The following is a 15812-nucleotide window of genomic DNA, read 5'->3' on the forward strand; positions in this document are numbered from 1 at the left end:
TACAGAGCCGTCCCTTTTGTTTGATAAAATCGCAATTAGTAATAAAGCAGTGAATCATGAGAGATAGAAATCACAAAATGAAAAATTCGTGGTCGAAATCATCATTGTGATTTGGTGCGGCTTCACGGTCAGGGCAGCTGTTCGTGGAATTCCAAGGGTAAGTAGGGTGGTCAGGTGGTAAACACAGGTAGAATTTCTCGAGATGCCTTCGCACCGTCTTTATGTAACCAGGATAACATGTTGTGTTTGTAAATTTAATCCAAAAACTTTCACTGATGATATAATAAACGTTCGCTGGAACTCCGGAGATTTCGTGACTACGTCACAGCACAACAATTTTATTTAGATTAAAAAAACACACATTCAAAACAAGAACTTTCTTCAGCGCTAATGCCACTCTTAGAAATGATGGTCCATTCTAGTTTCGAACGGTTCGTTGACTGGGGAAATTTGTTGATTCTTATATAATCATCACATCTTATCATAGCACAATCGCGTTTCCGCATTTTCGGTGATTTACCGGAGAGCAAATACTTTTGTGAAAAAATCGCATGGCCGCTGCAATTAGCCAAACGGAAAATGGAGATGTGCTCCATTACGCTCATTTTTTTCGCTACAACGCTCGTAATTGGGACCAAATGAGAAATGGATATTTAATGCCGAATTAATTTTAATCTGATAACCGTGGATAACTCCGATTTTGCGTTGTAAACGTCACAAAGACGTATGATTAATTCATTAAAATTCAGGCCACGTACTGCAGATGGCTTTGGCACTTATTTTATATGTTTTTATGCGACCGTTTGGTTACTAAAACGGTGAAATAGTCACGGTTGCATTGATTACAAGAACAATTAAATTATCTACTGGGTGATTCATCTTAACATTGAAATATGTCACCCCGTAGTGACTTACTTTGTTTCAAATTTTCCAAGTAATAAAAATGTAGAATTAAGACCCAACACAATTTTATTTTCTTGCGGTCTGTTTCAACAGCTTAAAAGTATCGTATTAGACAATATGCGCCTATTATGAAATTCTGAGTCACTTAATTATTGCCAATAACTCCATTTGTAGAGGTGATTGTTTATGTTTCTTTTACAATAAAAATTCATTATTAATTTCAAACCATGTTGACATTGCGTTTCATGAAATTACTCTAATGGACTTACAAGTACCTTCCTAATAAACGAATAATGAAAAACATAAGTTAATTTCCCAAGCAATTTTTATTTAATTTATTTATTGTTTAAACATTTACATGATGTGCTCCTTGTTTTTCAAAACAAACCTGGAAAATATTCTTTTGTTTCTGGATATCTTAATCTGGTAATCTGATTAGTGATTATTTAGTCGCACGTATTCAATAATTACAGTAGAACTTCGTTATAACGAATATCCAAAAGATATTCAGAATTTGTTCGTTATAACCGCGATCGCCGTTGAGTTTGAAACAGGTACAGGAAATAAAATATTAATCTATTTTAATAAGAAAGATACATAATTACACAGTTATACATGTGATAATTAGGCAAATATTCTACTAAATTACTTATTTTTTATACTTAACATTTTATCTTTTTCGGGTTATTTATCACTTTTGGAATCATTTACAAATGTCGGAATTGTTTATTGGTTCCTAGAACAAGCAGAACTTAACACAAATGGACGTGCGTACGTTATAACCGAGTCGTAGACCGCTTTTTCAAAATATTGGACGTCCATTTGTTCGTTAAAACCGAATCAATTTGTTACTAAATATAGCACTTTAAAACGGGACTTTCAATTTTGTTCGTTATATCCGAGAGTTCGTTAAAAGACGGATTCGTTATAAGTAAGTTCCACTGTACATACATTATTTCAATCAAACGGACTTGTGATAAAAGTAGCCCTTGACGTTAAATTAAACTGGCAACATTGAATATAACAATCGTGTCTTTATTTCTCAATGTTGCCAATATAATTTCAAAGCCTATATCAAAAGAACTGTAATCAAAAGCACGGTACAGCACTATAACAAATTAGAAAAAGTAATAATAATTTGTCACTGATAAATTAAAGGAAATTTTAATTTAAAAAATGTGATAAAAAAAATTCGTGACTTCGTGCTATTATATTACTTTTTCTTTAATTACTTGTATATTTCCACTCTATACAGCGTGTTAGAGAATGGTTTAGTAAAAATTTAAGGCTAGATAGAGAATGGCAAAACAAATCGATTAAGCAAAGTTTATATAAATCAAAAAATGCATAGTTTTCTCAAAAAATCGTTCCCAAATTTTGAGAACCGCTGAAATAGAATTATAAAAATTATAGCGTAAATATGAATATTATTGACAAAACAGAGACGTATATTAACTTCTTGGCCCACTTCGTTATTCTTCTATTTCAATTTGTGTTTTGTTATTAAATTTTACGAAAAAAAACCAAAACTTTTTTTTGCCAGAACCGGGGTTCGAATGTCCCATACAAAGGAACATGTTAGTCACAATTTTGAAAAATTCTCAGAACGCCCATGAGTCACTGTGTCCATTTGCTTATGGAAAAAATCAAGTGCTAATAAACTGATAATAAGTGGCTCTCAACAGGTGGGTTGGTAACAATTTCTGAAGAAAGAACGCATTTTTTATAATATTCTAGAATTTTATAGAATCCTATTATAGGATTAAATTGGAGAACAATTTTACAAGCAATTTTTCTAAGATTGTTGATCTGTTTTAAGATGCTTTGCATTCGTTGTTCAAAATAAAATGTATAATTTTAATTTTTTTAAACAAAATTTTTCATTCGAGCTGTAGGTATCAACTTTTTTTGAGTTTATTTTTTCTATCATAAGTCAAATAACTTTAAAAAATAAAATTTAGTTTAGTAAAAACGAAAATAAAGCAATAAATTTTTCTAAGATCATGTCAACAATATTAAAAAAAAATAAAAATAAAACTAATTTGGCACAATAAATTAAGGCTTTAAAAATTAATTTCTCTTTTTATTGTCACTACTATCTCCATTCCAAAATAAGTCTTCTATTTGGATTTAATTCAATAATATAATAAATGATGGCTGAAACAGAGAATAATTCATTTCAGGTCTGAAACTTTTTAATATTTTTAGAATCTGATTTCAAAAAATAAAACATTTGCATCCATTAGTTTTTTTTAGAAATTCATTTTGTAATAAGATATTTATTCTCCGACAAAATCGTAATGGACACAACCATCAGTATATTCTATAATACAGATGAATAAAAAACACAGGAGTGAATTATTAAAAAATAAGTTTACGAAATTTGCAGCAATTAGCAAATGTCTTATTATATTAATGAGTAAAATGATTGACATTATCTGTTGTTTATACGATGAGGCTTGCATTTTTAAAAAAGAAAATTCTACAATTCAACAATTTCACGATAAAATCGTGCAACTTTTAGGAAATTTTTATAAGTAATTTGATTCAGCAAGTGCTCATTTCCATACGTTATGCTTTGTGAAGAAAGTTTAAAATAATTCCATTGTAATTTTAAGTAAAAGTGAACTGTGGGCATCTAATTAACTTAATATTCTACATTGCGACTAAACGATGACTTGTTGTAAAAACTCACTGACTACGACGCTAGACAAGCCAAACGAATGAATTTGTCGGACGTTTCGTCTAAAACATAGAAAAATTAGAAACGCTCCGTGTCCAATAAATTCATCTTCAAACAGATTTTGAGCAATAATTCAAACCTAAAATAGCATTGCGCTGTAATGGCTCCTAACTCTTTGTGACATCTTCATTGTAATAATAAGCATAATTTTCTTCATTGTTATTTAATGAGCCTCGGAGTTTCATCAGCTTTCTCGTTCATTTTTATTCTCTCTCGAACCGAGCAGATGGGTCAGGCGCTAAAGTGGATTTAGGTAACACCGAAAATTCCGATTTTAATTAAGCGAGTTTCTAAGTTGAATGAATATGTATACAAGTCGTAAGTTCCTTTTAACAAAATTTTCGGCGGTAATTATGACACAAAGTGAGCGGCGTTTGATGGGCAAACTTTCAGTCTCGCCAATCCTTGAACCCGATTTTGAAAATTAGCATCAACTAATCAATGCAAACGCGCAATTAAAACCCTCTCTGCGTATCGCACATCCTGCCTTATCGCACAATAGTGTGGGCTTCGGAGTCTTCATGACCCGGAGCTGTTATCACAGGAGCAAGTAGCCGTAATAAGGAAGGATGTATCAGAATCGGCGGCCAAGTGGGGCACAAACAGCACTCGGTGCAGAAAGCAAGACCCACTCAGTCCACTGCGGGCTCTCAGACACTGCCGTGCAGACGATTCGAAACGCCGAGTGAAAGACGGACACGGAAGTGCTCAGTGCAGAAAAGCGACCACCCCGAGAAATGTTCGGCTGAAAACGAGTGGCAAGTGCGGGTTTCAGTGCTGTCTCTGGATTTTTTTGGAATAAATTCGCACAAGGTTCGTATTTTCCCCCGGAATTCCAAGCCGAAAATACACGGCACTCGCTCCAATTCCAAAAATTCAACAAGTTGCTCCAAAAATAACACTTATCGCCGACCCTTGCCCCCGTATTTATAATTGAAAATTTCCAAGTTGCGCATTCAAATTTCCATTCGGTCCACGTTTTGTTTCGCAAAAACTGCCAATAAAGGAAAGTCGATTGCAAGAACGATTCCTGAACCGTGTCCGCTTATCACAATTTCTACAGAGTGGACCAGAAAATTGCGTCCGGCGCATTTCCGTCGAAATAAATCTAATTACGACCGGTGATTGAAAGCGTTGTTATCGTCAGGTTTGCAGCATTGTCAAAATAATTAATTCATTTCAACGAAACTGAATTTCTCCCAGCTTAAGGTCACAAAAACACGTGTCACGATCTGCTACAATTTTTGCCGATCAAATAATTATTGCAATTACGAAATGTATGAAAAGATAATTGTACAAGCGTAGACGTTTGATACAGATATTTAATTCTGTGTGAAAGTTGAGTCAGGCTTTGGCCAATTGACCAATTTTTGTTGGTGATTTTACCGTATTAGAGGAAATAGCCAATAAATACTCTAATTAAAAATGAGGAAATCGGGAAGCAATGATCCGTGATAATTTACTGTGAGAACGCTCGATAGGTGTGCAAGTGTGTGTTTCTATTGTCGTGATCATTTCTGAATATTGCTCTAAATAGATCGAAACAGAACAATTCCCGTACATTGAACTTGAGATAAATTTGTGAGCGCAATAAATAAATTTAGATTAGAATATCCTACATGTGGAAGATACTCTAGCAATGCGATATTAACCATAAACTGTTTTTACACTCTATAAATAACAATTACCGCAAGATTTAAATTCTGCACATGCACTTGTTGTTCGTGTGTAGGTGCAAAAGTATGAAATATGCAACACGATGTTACAAATCAGGAAATAGATTTCAAGAGTCATCAGTGTATAACTATAATTATGAAGAACGGTAACCTGAATTTTTACCAAGAAAGTTTTATTTCCGAATTGTTTTGCATAGCGCAAAAATAAAAATAAATGTGTGTCGGAAAATAAAACAAGATTTCGGTATTCGAGTGAATGGAGATATTGCAGGCTGTATGTGTGTAATTTAATTAACTGCGACTGAAAATAAGCATAAAGTTGTAATTGCGTTTGATTAGGTAGGTGAACAGCAATCCAAAAACTGGTTGAACTTAATCTCCAGTTTTTCAATAAATTATGAAAAAATTAAAAAATGAGCAGAATTTTTGATTTAGTTGATGACTGGAGTACCAGCTTCAAAAAAAATATGAAGTCATTAAAGTCACAGAAAAAAATTTGAAGAGATAAAAAATTATAAACTGAGATTTCAAGTTTTAATACATAGTAGCTACCAAAGCCAAACTAAACAATTTATATCAAGGGAGCCCCTTTAAACAATGTCCTACAACCCCAAAATTTGCTCTGTTAAATGATTATTGAAAAAACGACTGCAAGCCAAGTTTTCTAAAATTTTGATACGCATTTTTTAAGATTGAATAATATACAATGTGTTTTAAAATGATTCTCATCTAGAGAAAAATTTGTGCCGCTCTACTCAACTGAATCTTCTGCAAATAAATGTCAAATATGTCAAATTTCGTTGAAATTAAACTAAACTGTTACACTATGCAAAAAAACATTTTTATTATCGAAGCTTATTTCCGAATTCGAAACTTAATAAATAAAGAATGGTAATATTCGATATCTAAATGCCTATCATTCGTTCAATGAAGCGGCATTTTCTGATTTTACTTGAGAAATTCACAAACGACTAGATGACAATCATTTAAAAACACGTTGTACATTTTTAGGTAACTTTTGGAGACTAATAATTCCACAAAAAACGTTCTTAGAAAAAGAAAAATACAGATAGTTCAATTTATTCTTAATGTATAATCTATTAAGTATGTAAAGTATTAAAAAAGTATGTAAAATAGATCGGGTACAATTTATTTTCTTTTTTTTTAATAATGAAGCAAACAATTTGAAAAATTCGTTATCAAACTAAAAAGGTGTTTAAAATTCTTTCCGATTGCACACTTTCGTATAATAAACAATCAAATATTAGGAGAATTGTTAATTAATACCTAACTGTATTCAGGAGCGGGTCCACAAATTAATTTTGGGGAAGGGCCTTCCAAAAAAATTTTTAGAATGGTGACATACGTCGGTATATTAAAATATTATATGAATTATAATAATATAATTCAAGCCCAAAAAAAGATTTTTTTCTCCAAAAAAAAATAAAATTACAATGCAATTTTTTGTAATAAAAGAACCTATACCTATTATGTGCATTTTTCAATATTGTTTTTTTGCTAGTAAATATTGCCAAGTTTTTTAAATAATTACTTCTCACTGACAAAAACAACACTCTTTTTAATATATAAAAAAAGGTACAACATAAAATACAACAGGCAGTGTTAATTTACATACAGTTGTTTAAGTAAGTTTAAGTAATAAAAAATTGTGGAACTTCTAAACAACTCCCTTGTTTTACTTTTCGAGAATCTTCCTATAATATTTTATTAAATGGTAATAATTTATTTTCAGTATAAGAAAAAGTATTTTGTATTTTTTGGACTATCATTTAAAAAAAATACAATTTTCTGGCAACGTTTCAATTTTAATTTAATCTTCTTCAGGCCGTAAATTATTTTTTATAAACGAATTGAAGAAGATTAAATTAAAATCGAAACGTGCCCAAAAAATTGTGGTTTTTGAGCGATAGCCTAAACTAAATAAAATGATAACAAACACATTAGAAATAAATAATTTATTTATTAATTTATTAATAAATGTGCATTACGAAGACTTCTAATGTTATGATTTAAAAAACATTGGTTCATTAAGCTTTTATAACATGGGATCGAAAATATACTCAATTAGAGCAAGCCTTGAAAGTGAAGTGTAACTTTAGTCACATCATATGCTGTGTAAAACTAACATAAGTCAAAAGAGCGGCCGCACATAAAAGTGTGCCTAAAGTATAAATACACGGCTAAAACATGGCTAAAGTTCTGCAGACACAGCTTGCTCTGAGTAGATTTTCGATCTCATGTTATTATTTATATAAAAAAAATATCCCCCTGGACGCGCCATTAAACTGTATTCATACTTTGCAAATAAATTGTTTATTTCATTTTAAGAGTCCGTGCCTGTGAAAAACAGAACAATTATTTTAGTTGGAAATTTATGTAAAAACCGTCGGAACTTCTAATTTTGGTTTATTTGTGTTTTGATTAGCGTGTGCCATAATCCTGGTTTTGATCAATATAAGAATGTTCCAGAAAATCGTTCAATATCGCCCATTCTCTGATTAACACCTTTGGAACTTGAGGTAACGGTCACGGAGCAATAAAGCCTTTTAAAATACCTGCCTCTAGTTTCAATGAAACATTAAAAAACAAAAGGTTAGAGCAGCGATAGTGCTTTATCTTTTCAAGTATGTATTCCACTTGCAGGAAACTATTAAAATGAACCTTTTATTAAAAAATGGAAATGGTGAAATAATCGAAAGCTACTCACCAGTAACAAAATAAAAATTAATAAAAGTTTCGCAAGTTGCAGTTTCGGGGTCGACCATTAGTTCCATTACTTGTAGTAGAGACTGTAATAAATAATTTGAACTAGACAATTTACATCCGAAACATAGACAATTATTTTCTTAATTTATCGATTCACTTGGGCTTGTTGTAATACAAGTTGAACAAACTTTGCGGCCGCAACGGAAGCATTTTCAATTGGTATGTCATTATTTCCAATTCGAGCAATAAACGAACGTTAATTAAATAATATCTGACATCACAATCCACTGTCATAAACTAGATGTGAAGTTACGTGTTTAGACACTTTCAATGGAGTGCTAAACGGAGCGCAACATTTCTGATTATTGCAATTGCTTTTCGAAAATCGGGGAACATCCCAATTGGGCAATTAGCGCGCTTTTCACTTTCTCAAACCCGATTACCAAACAAAATCGTAATTTTTAATACTGCAAGAACAATTTTACGATTTTTGATAATTTGTGAATGAGGATGTTCTGTTTGTGGGGGTTTGGGTCCGGAGGTGGCGCGTGAAACCAGAATGCAATGTCATTTCGCTTTCGAATAACTGCAATTAGATCAGTATTGACGGCAAAAGTGATTGTTTGCAGCAAAATCGGAAAAAATGTCCATTACAAGGCGATCGAGTTTCCACTCAACATTTATAATTCCCCAAACCGTAGATATGGTAATCGGTGACAATTAGAAAGGCCTGTTAGCGCACTCGTTTTTATCGAATTTCCTCGGAATGGGTTTGATGCACCCGTGCCTCAAAAATCCGACATCCGTTAAAGCACCTACGTCCTTTTATTTCACCGCGGCTTACAGTTACACGTAAAAACGAAAAAGGGACGAACTCATTATCCCAACGGTATCTAAATCCAACGCTCCATTTTTCCAGCTCACGACTTTTTTATTCCGGCTCGGAAGCGCGTGTTCGTCGCTTGACGCTCTATTAAAGTCTCTGAAGTTGTCCGGTCCTCGCAGACGACCACGTGAATATTTCGACAAATCCCGCCTCGAGATGTGGGTTACCGGGCCGAAATAACCTGACATTTTTGCATTAGGTATTCTTCGAGTCCAGTCGAGTGATTTATCTGATGCTTTTTAACCTACTTCTGACGAATTCGCGAAAATGCGTAGAGAGACCAGATGGTCGCTTTTATGGTAGAGAGTGAAATGTGTTGACGCTCGAAAATTGATTTCTAATAGATGCAGCAACGGGTTAATTAATACAAGTGCTGTTTTATTACCCGCGATTATGTCACTGAGAAAAGTGCAATCACGACCACAAAGCGATTTTTAGCACAATCCAAACGACAGAAATCTGCTTCAATGTCGAAAATTTACGACACAATTCCACAAATGATTCTATTTAATACTAGTTACTAATTGTAAATGGTGGTCTAGTCCAGTTAGCGTCTTCTGTAGTTCTGTTATTATTAAAAATTAACAAAATTTTTTAAATGGCATTGTTATTTTTTGTGCTCATTTGAATACCCTTTTAGCTTCTTATATATTCCTAAAAAATCTCGAATTGGTTTAAAGTTCACTATTAAAAAAATAAATAAAAAACAAAAAAATCATATTACACCTTCAGTTTTAAAAATTATTAAAAAATGCAAACAATGCATTCTTGATAACATTATTACTAGGTGTGTGTTGAACAAGGTCTAACAGAATTGTTATTAAGTTTGATTGATCTAAATTACTACAGGGTGTTCACAACTTACTTCCAACCTTTCTAAACTTTAGACCTTTTTGCTTTTTTTAAATGGGAACCCCTGTTTATTTTAACATCGTTGGATGAGAAAGTAAAAAACGAATATTCTTTTTAATTACAACTCTAACGTAAATCCTTACATATTTGGAGTTATTTGCCAAAAACGTTAACCATATTCGATTTTTAATCAAAACAAGTTTTTACCAAATAATACTTCTAGTGTACCACGATTTATGTTAGGGTGTAATTAGATAATAATAAAAAATATTTGTTTTCTAATTCCGCAACAAATGATGAAATAAACAAGAGTTTCTATTTAAAATAACAAAGATAAAAAGTTCCAAAAGTTAAAAAAATTAAAGTAATTTATGAACACCTGTAGTAATTCTGATCAATTAAATTTAATTATTAAGAGATCCTGTTCAACACGTACAGTCACGATCAAAAAGAATGATACCCTAATCAACCGGGCATGATAGCAAAAGTCCAGCTAAAATTTTTTAGTCAGTATAGTTTATAAATTGTCAGCTAGTTTGCAGCAACGTATACATTGACTGTATCATATTGAAGAGTTTTGTGGCTGCAGTTTTAGGGGTGTCATTCTTTTTGATTGTAACTGTACCTAGTCATAATATTATCAAAAAAGCATAGTTTGTTTTTTATTAATTTTCAAAACTAAAGATGTAAAACCGATTTTTTTTTTGGTTTTTATTTTTTTTTAACAGTAATCTCTGAACCAATTTTAAAAAAAAAATCATGTAAGAAGCTAAATGGATATCCTAAACAATCACAAAAAACAACAGCCTAGTCATAATGTTATCAAAAAAGCACAGTTTGTTTTTTATTAATTTTCAAAACTAAAGATGAAAGACCGATTTTTTTTGGTTTTTATTTTTTTTGACAGTAATCTCTGAACCAATTTGAAAAAAAAATCATGTAAGAAGCTAAACGGATATCCTAAACAATCACAAAAAACAACAGCATGTTATTAAAAAAAATATTTTTATGTGGTCATTTTTTCTTTGCGACACTCTTCTTAATCAAAATAGTAAATAATGTTTACAAAATTTAAAAGTCTAACTTTACTAATAACTATATTATCTACGTATTTAGTAAAAGAAGATTAACTTCAAATTTTTGAAATTATTCTTAATTTTTTTGAAGTCTGTTTAGTTTGAGTAAATTTTGCACAATGTTAATTTTATAAATCTCCGTTAAATCAGATTCATTTCTGCTTGAATATGCTTAACAATTCTGTTTAATCATATTAATTTCTATTCATTTGCTGTCGTTTATTATCTTTAATTAATTAAATTTTCACTTACTAATCCTTTCATCGCTGATATGTACCTAGGAATAATTTCTAATAATTACTCTTTAATTTTGTTAAATTTTACTTAATTTTCTAAGCCCTTTCATTACTACTCAGTTCTTCATTTTATTTATTTTTTTCCATTTTATTCAGTTTCACTCAGTATCTATATTAATTTTTGGAAAATATGTGTAATATGATAAAATGACCAAACGTGAAATAATGTAGAAATACGGTAATTTATCTCTTGAATAAGAAACTAGAACAATTCTATTGCAACTAAGGCTACGCAATATTGCATAAAAAGTGCAACAAAAGTGAATAACGGTTGCTTTTTTTTTATAACAAATAAACCTAATCTTTTGTTTACCACAGGAAACCAAAAAAAGTAATTGAAAAACAAATTTTTAAGCATAAATTATTAATATAACTTCAAAGTTTTGTAGAAATCAATGCCTTCTTCAATTTTTTTTTAATAATAATTTACCCAATTCATAACAATATCCTCCTGAAAAGTTTAATTATTAAATATTATGTGTCTTACTTGCCGTATTATAAATAATTTATTTTTATTTATTTAACGTGTGAATTTCAACATCCTTAGCTAATTATAGTTTCCGTTTTGCAAAACCCTTGCAAGTGCAGTATTTCATTTTAATATTCGTTTAATTAAATAAAAACCTGCTTAATTATGTCATGTGCACGTTTCATTTAAAATGTAATATGGAATGTAGAAATAGTCCAAATTTTGGCACGCCATTCAATTAAAAAACAAATTACATATCATGCATAACAACTTGCATAATTTTCATTTCATACTCTATTGAGAGTACAGCACGTGTTTCGAAACACTTATTTCCATTTGCAAAAACCTTACATTACACGTTTTAGTGCCGCAATTACGGTGTTTATGCTTTTCCAGAAAAGGAGGAAAATAAATGGTAAACGGAACTGAATTTTTATTCAAGCTCACATACGGTTCCTGCACTTGTGCAACTACTCTCCAATGATTTTTTTGGTCTATTGTTGAGTAACAATAACATTATTTAAACAATAAGAATTGAACCGAAAGGTAAAGATCAAAAGAAAGGCTTTACATTCACTTATCTCCACTGTGGTTGTAAATTTGCATAATTATAATAATTTCGAAACGGAGAATTATTCCAATTCGTTACAAACCGCAAAAGTTCATTCAGTTGACATCATCCACTTTTTTTCCGAGAATCTAGCGGTTTGAATGTGCCAATCTCTTGATAAGTGGTTACAGGGAAAATGCACTAACCTTGGGAAAGTGGTTGGTTTTGTAGGGCACAACCTAGGAAAATTTTCCAACAGTTCACCTAACTAAAAATATAAATAAATGTTCAAGTGCTCCATTTGATGAGGCACTCGCTCTAGAAGCTCTCACATTAATAAATAATAACAGGATTTTTTCTTTAATTTGATTTAAATCTGATTGATTGCGTGCACTTTATGATGCATTGGTTTATTGTCCTTGTTACTCCTTCAGCGCATCTTGTTAGTAACGTAACAATGGCGTGTAAATCGTTTTTTTAAACAGTCCTAATTGTTACGTGTCGTAACGTAACATTTATTAGTGTTGTTATCACGTTTCACTTCTTCGAAAATCCAACACGAGACACCCGGAAAAAACAAACCGTTGCTCCAGTGTGTAACAGAATCCAGATTTCACTTTCGTTCGGTAATATTTTGACATTCTATCTATAAGCGTGCGTCTATTTCCTCGAAGTCTCGGAAATTGTTGCATAATCAGCTTCCCAACCGAAGTCCATTGCGCCACAAGGTGTTGGTCAGACCGTCAAATATTAATTTAGCGTGATTAAAATTCTGAGCAGTTTTAATTTCGCCATGGGCTGAATTTTGAAATAATCGATGAAAATTCAACGCAGGTGATGTCCTCGGCTTACTTCTCGATTCGATTCGAGTAAACAATAATATCGATCAGAGTTTTCTTGTTTGTGTGAGAAAATCGTCGAGTGTGGGTTAGTAGGTCTAGGAAATCGGTATGGGATGGCAGCGCATCGCTGATTCATTGAGTATGCTAATCTCAGGGAAATAAGCCGCGATAGCACGCGAATTGCAGATTATTGGCTCAGAGCTTGTAACAGATTTATGCGAAAGCATTAAGCAGGATTTGATTGGGATTGCAAGTGCCAAGGTCGGGGGGTTCGCAGTGAACGACCGACCGAAAGTTGCCAAATTTTGGGCGAACGCACATTCTAAATCATTCAATTGAGTTCACCTACGGATATTTAAAGGACAATAGGGGCCAGAGTATTACAAAGATTAATGTGGAAAACAAGCCAAGAAAACATCGCTATTTAATTAAAAATAAACCCAATTTGCTTTTTTGTTCTTTTGGTGCACTTTTGCTGCCAGTGTCATTTAACTTTCAAATAAAAAAAAATTAAAAAAACAAAAAAAATTAAAGACCTCAATTCCAATACCATCAAGTTTGCCAACAAGTATATTCGAAACTCAAAATTAGTTTTGCACAAAATTCAGTTTAAGAAAATATAAGTACTCGTGTATAGAGAAGCTACAACAAAACTTTAATTCATACAAGTAGTTCAGATAAGGCATTCCCACCAAATGTCGTGTCATTAACAATCAAAGAATCTGTAAGATTTTATACAGTACCTGGCAAATTATAAATAGATCTTTTTCTACAACAACCATTTTCTTAATAGTTCCGATAAAATAAAATGATTTTCGACAATTACTCGTTTGGTTGAAACTGACGTTTTTTTTCAGCTCGTTTAAAATACCTTCTATTAAAAAAGCTTCATCACTTGGTAATACACCAAGCATCAGTTTTTTTGAAGAGTATTAATTTTGACGATCCCTTGCTTATAAACAATCCAAATTGCCTGGGAATGGCTTAGACCAGTTTATTTTGACTAGAAACCTCATTTCGTGACGGTGACTTTCAATAATTCCTTGCTAATAACTAGCCTGAAAATAGTTCAAATTGCTGAAAATACGTTCTCTGAAAACAATGATTTTTTGCATTTGATTCTCTGAAAAATGTGGATTTCCGATGATTCTTCGTTTAAAAAGACACCAAATGGCTTTGGAAGGATAAAATCGCCGTAATTTTAATTCTTAAAATCGCCCTGGTTTCGTTGAAATAAAATAATTTTTGGTGATTTTTAGAACCTTAGTTTTGGTTGAAAACGATTATTATTTGTACTGCTCTCATTTTGCCATGATTTCTTATAAAAAAAGAACCAAATCGCTTGAAAACGATGAATTTTTTACTACAGTCTGTCTATAAGTGAATGTAGGATCGTAGTAGGCATTAAAAGTTTACCGTTTCCTTCCAGAAAAAACAAACAATGTTAGTATATTAAAAATTTGGTTTTACTGGTCGCCTGAGTAGATAAAAATTGATACTTTTCAGAAATTTCATAAAAATAAAATAATTAAATGCGACAAATTCAAATTCCAGAAACACCTGAGATCCTAAACATTCCGTATATTCTAAACTGTCTTATCGTCTTATTTTGGTTGAAAACCCAATAGAAAATATTTTAGCAGATATTTGTCTTAAATATTATCTGTCAGTTGCTAAAGAAGTACATATCTCTCCAATTAAATATGTTTCCAGAATCTGGTCCTTAGACTAAAATAATAATTAAAAAGAATAAAATTTATTGTTTTTTAACATATGAACATTTTTAATTAAATATTGCAAAACTAGCGTTCTTCTACAGCACACTTCATATTATAATTATCTCATAACAAAAATTGATTTGTAATTGAAGTTTATTTTTGTCTGTTCATTGATAAATGAAATACCTATTTATCTACTGAGATCTACTACGCTATGATACAGCAAAATAAATTTTTTTAATTGACTTTTATTATTTTTTGATCAGTTCAGGCTACAAAGAGCAAAGGTTTAATAGAGAAAGCATTTCCAAGCTAAAAAATTTTTATTAGTTCAAAAATTTTTGTAAAATAAGATATGCATGTGTTACATCACAGAACTTAGAAAAAATGCTCTTCTTAAAAACAATAAATTTGACCCTTCTTGCCATTAAAAAAGAATCAAGTGAGCCTTGTATCCCCAAAACAAATGAAGATAGAATTTTATTTTCAATAAGTTTTGATGAATAGTTTTCATAATATTTAACTGTATCCACACTTTTTAGCGATCCTGTATAAAAGGACGATTTACACTCGTTTCATCATTTCTGTTTAAATCGCTTGTTACTACTCTTATAAAATAGGTGGAGACAGATAATTATACATACATTACAAGTGTCGATGTTGAATTATTTTGAATGCTAATCTAATTTTTTTATCATTTTATTAACATTAACACCATTTGAACGTGAGTGAAATTATTCGGTGAAAAAATTAATGAAGAGTTTATAATTTTATTTCAATTTCTATTCTAAATGCACTTAAATAAAGATTACAATATTTTTTGTAATGTCTCTCTCAGTCTTATAGAGTCCTTTTGAAAAGAAGCCAAGTAACCCAAAAATAAAAAATGGAACATATTTTTTATCAATATTTTATATCTTCCTAATCAATAAATCATCTGTTGATCCTATATTTGGCCAAAATTTCAACAAAAAAATAACTTCAGGGTTATATGAGTTAATTACTTCCACTCTTGAACCACGATTGTTGTAACATTTTGGACGAACAACAGTTATTTGAGGCTTTGTGCTTTCC

General features: G+C 31.4%; 1 protein-coding gene across 2 annotated transcripts in view; it reads left to right on the forward strand.

The window, feature by feature from the left end:
- Positions 1 to 15812, forward strand: part of Ptr (Patched-related) — a 27039-nt gene continuing 11227 nt past the window's right edge. Inside the window, exon 1 of one of the 2 annotated variants that reach the window (XM_008199482.3) lies at positions 1 to 157. The gene's annotated coding sequence lies outside the window, so the exon portion shown is untranslated. Of the gene's footprint in view, positions 158 to 4171; positions 4460 to 15812 lie in introns of those variants that run through there. The other variant, XM_008199481.3, reaches the window with a different exon arrangement.

The sequence above is a fragment of the Tribolium castaneum genome, chromosome 2 (assembly GCF_031307605.1).
Source record: "Tribolium castaneum strain GA2 chromosome 2, icTriCast1.1, whole genome shotgun sequence".
In the NCBI taxonomy this organism is placed as follows: Eukaryota; Metazoa; Arthropoda; class Insecta; order Coleoptera; family Tenebrionidae; genus Tribolium; species Tribolium castaneum.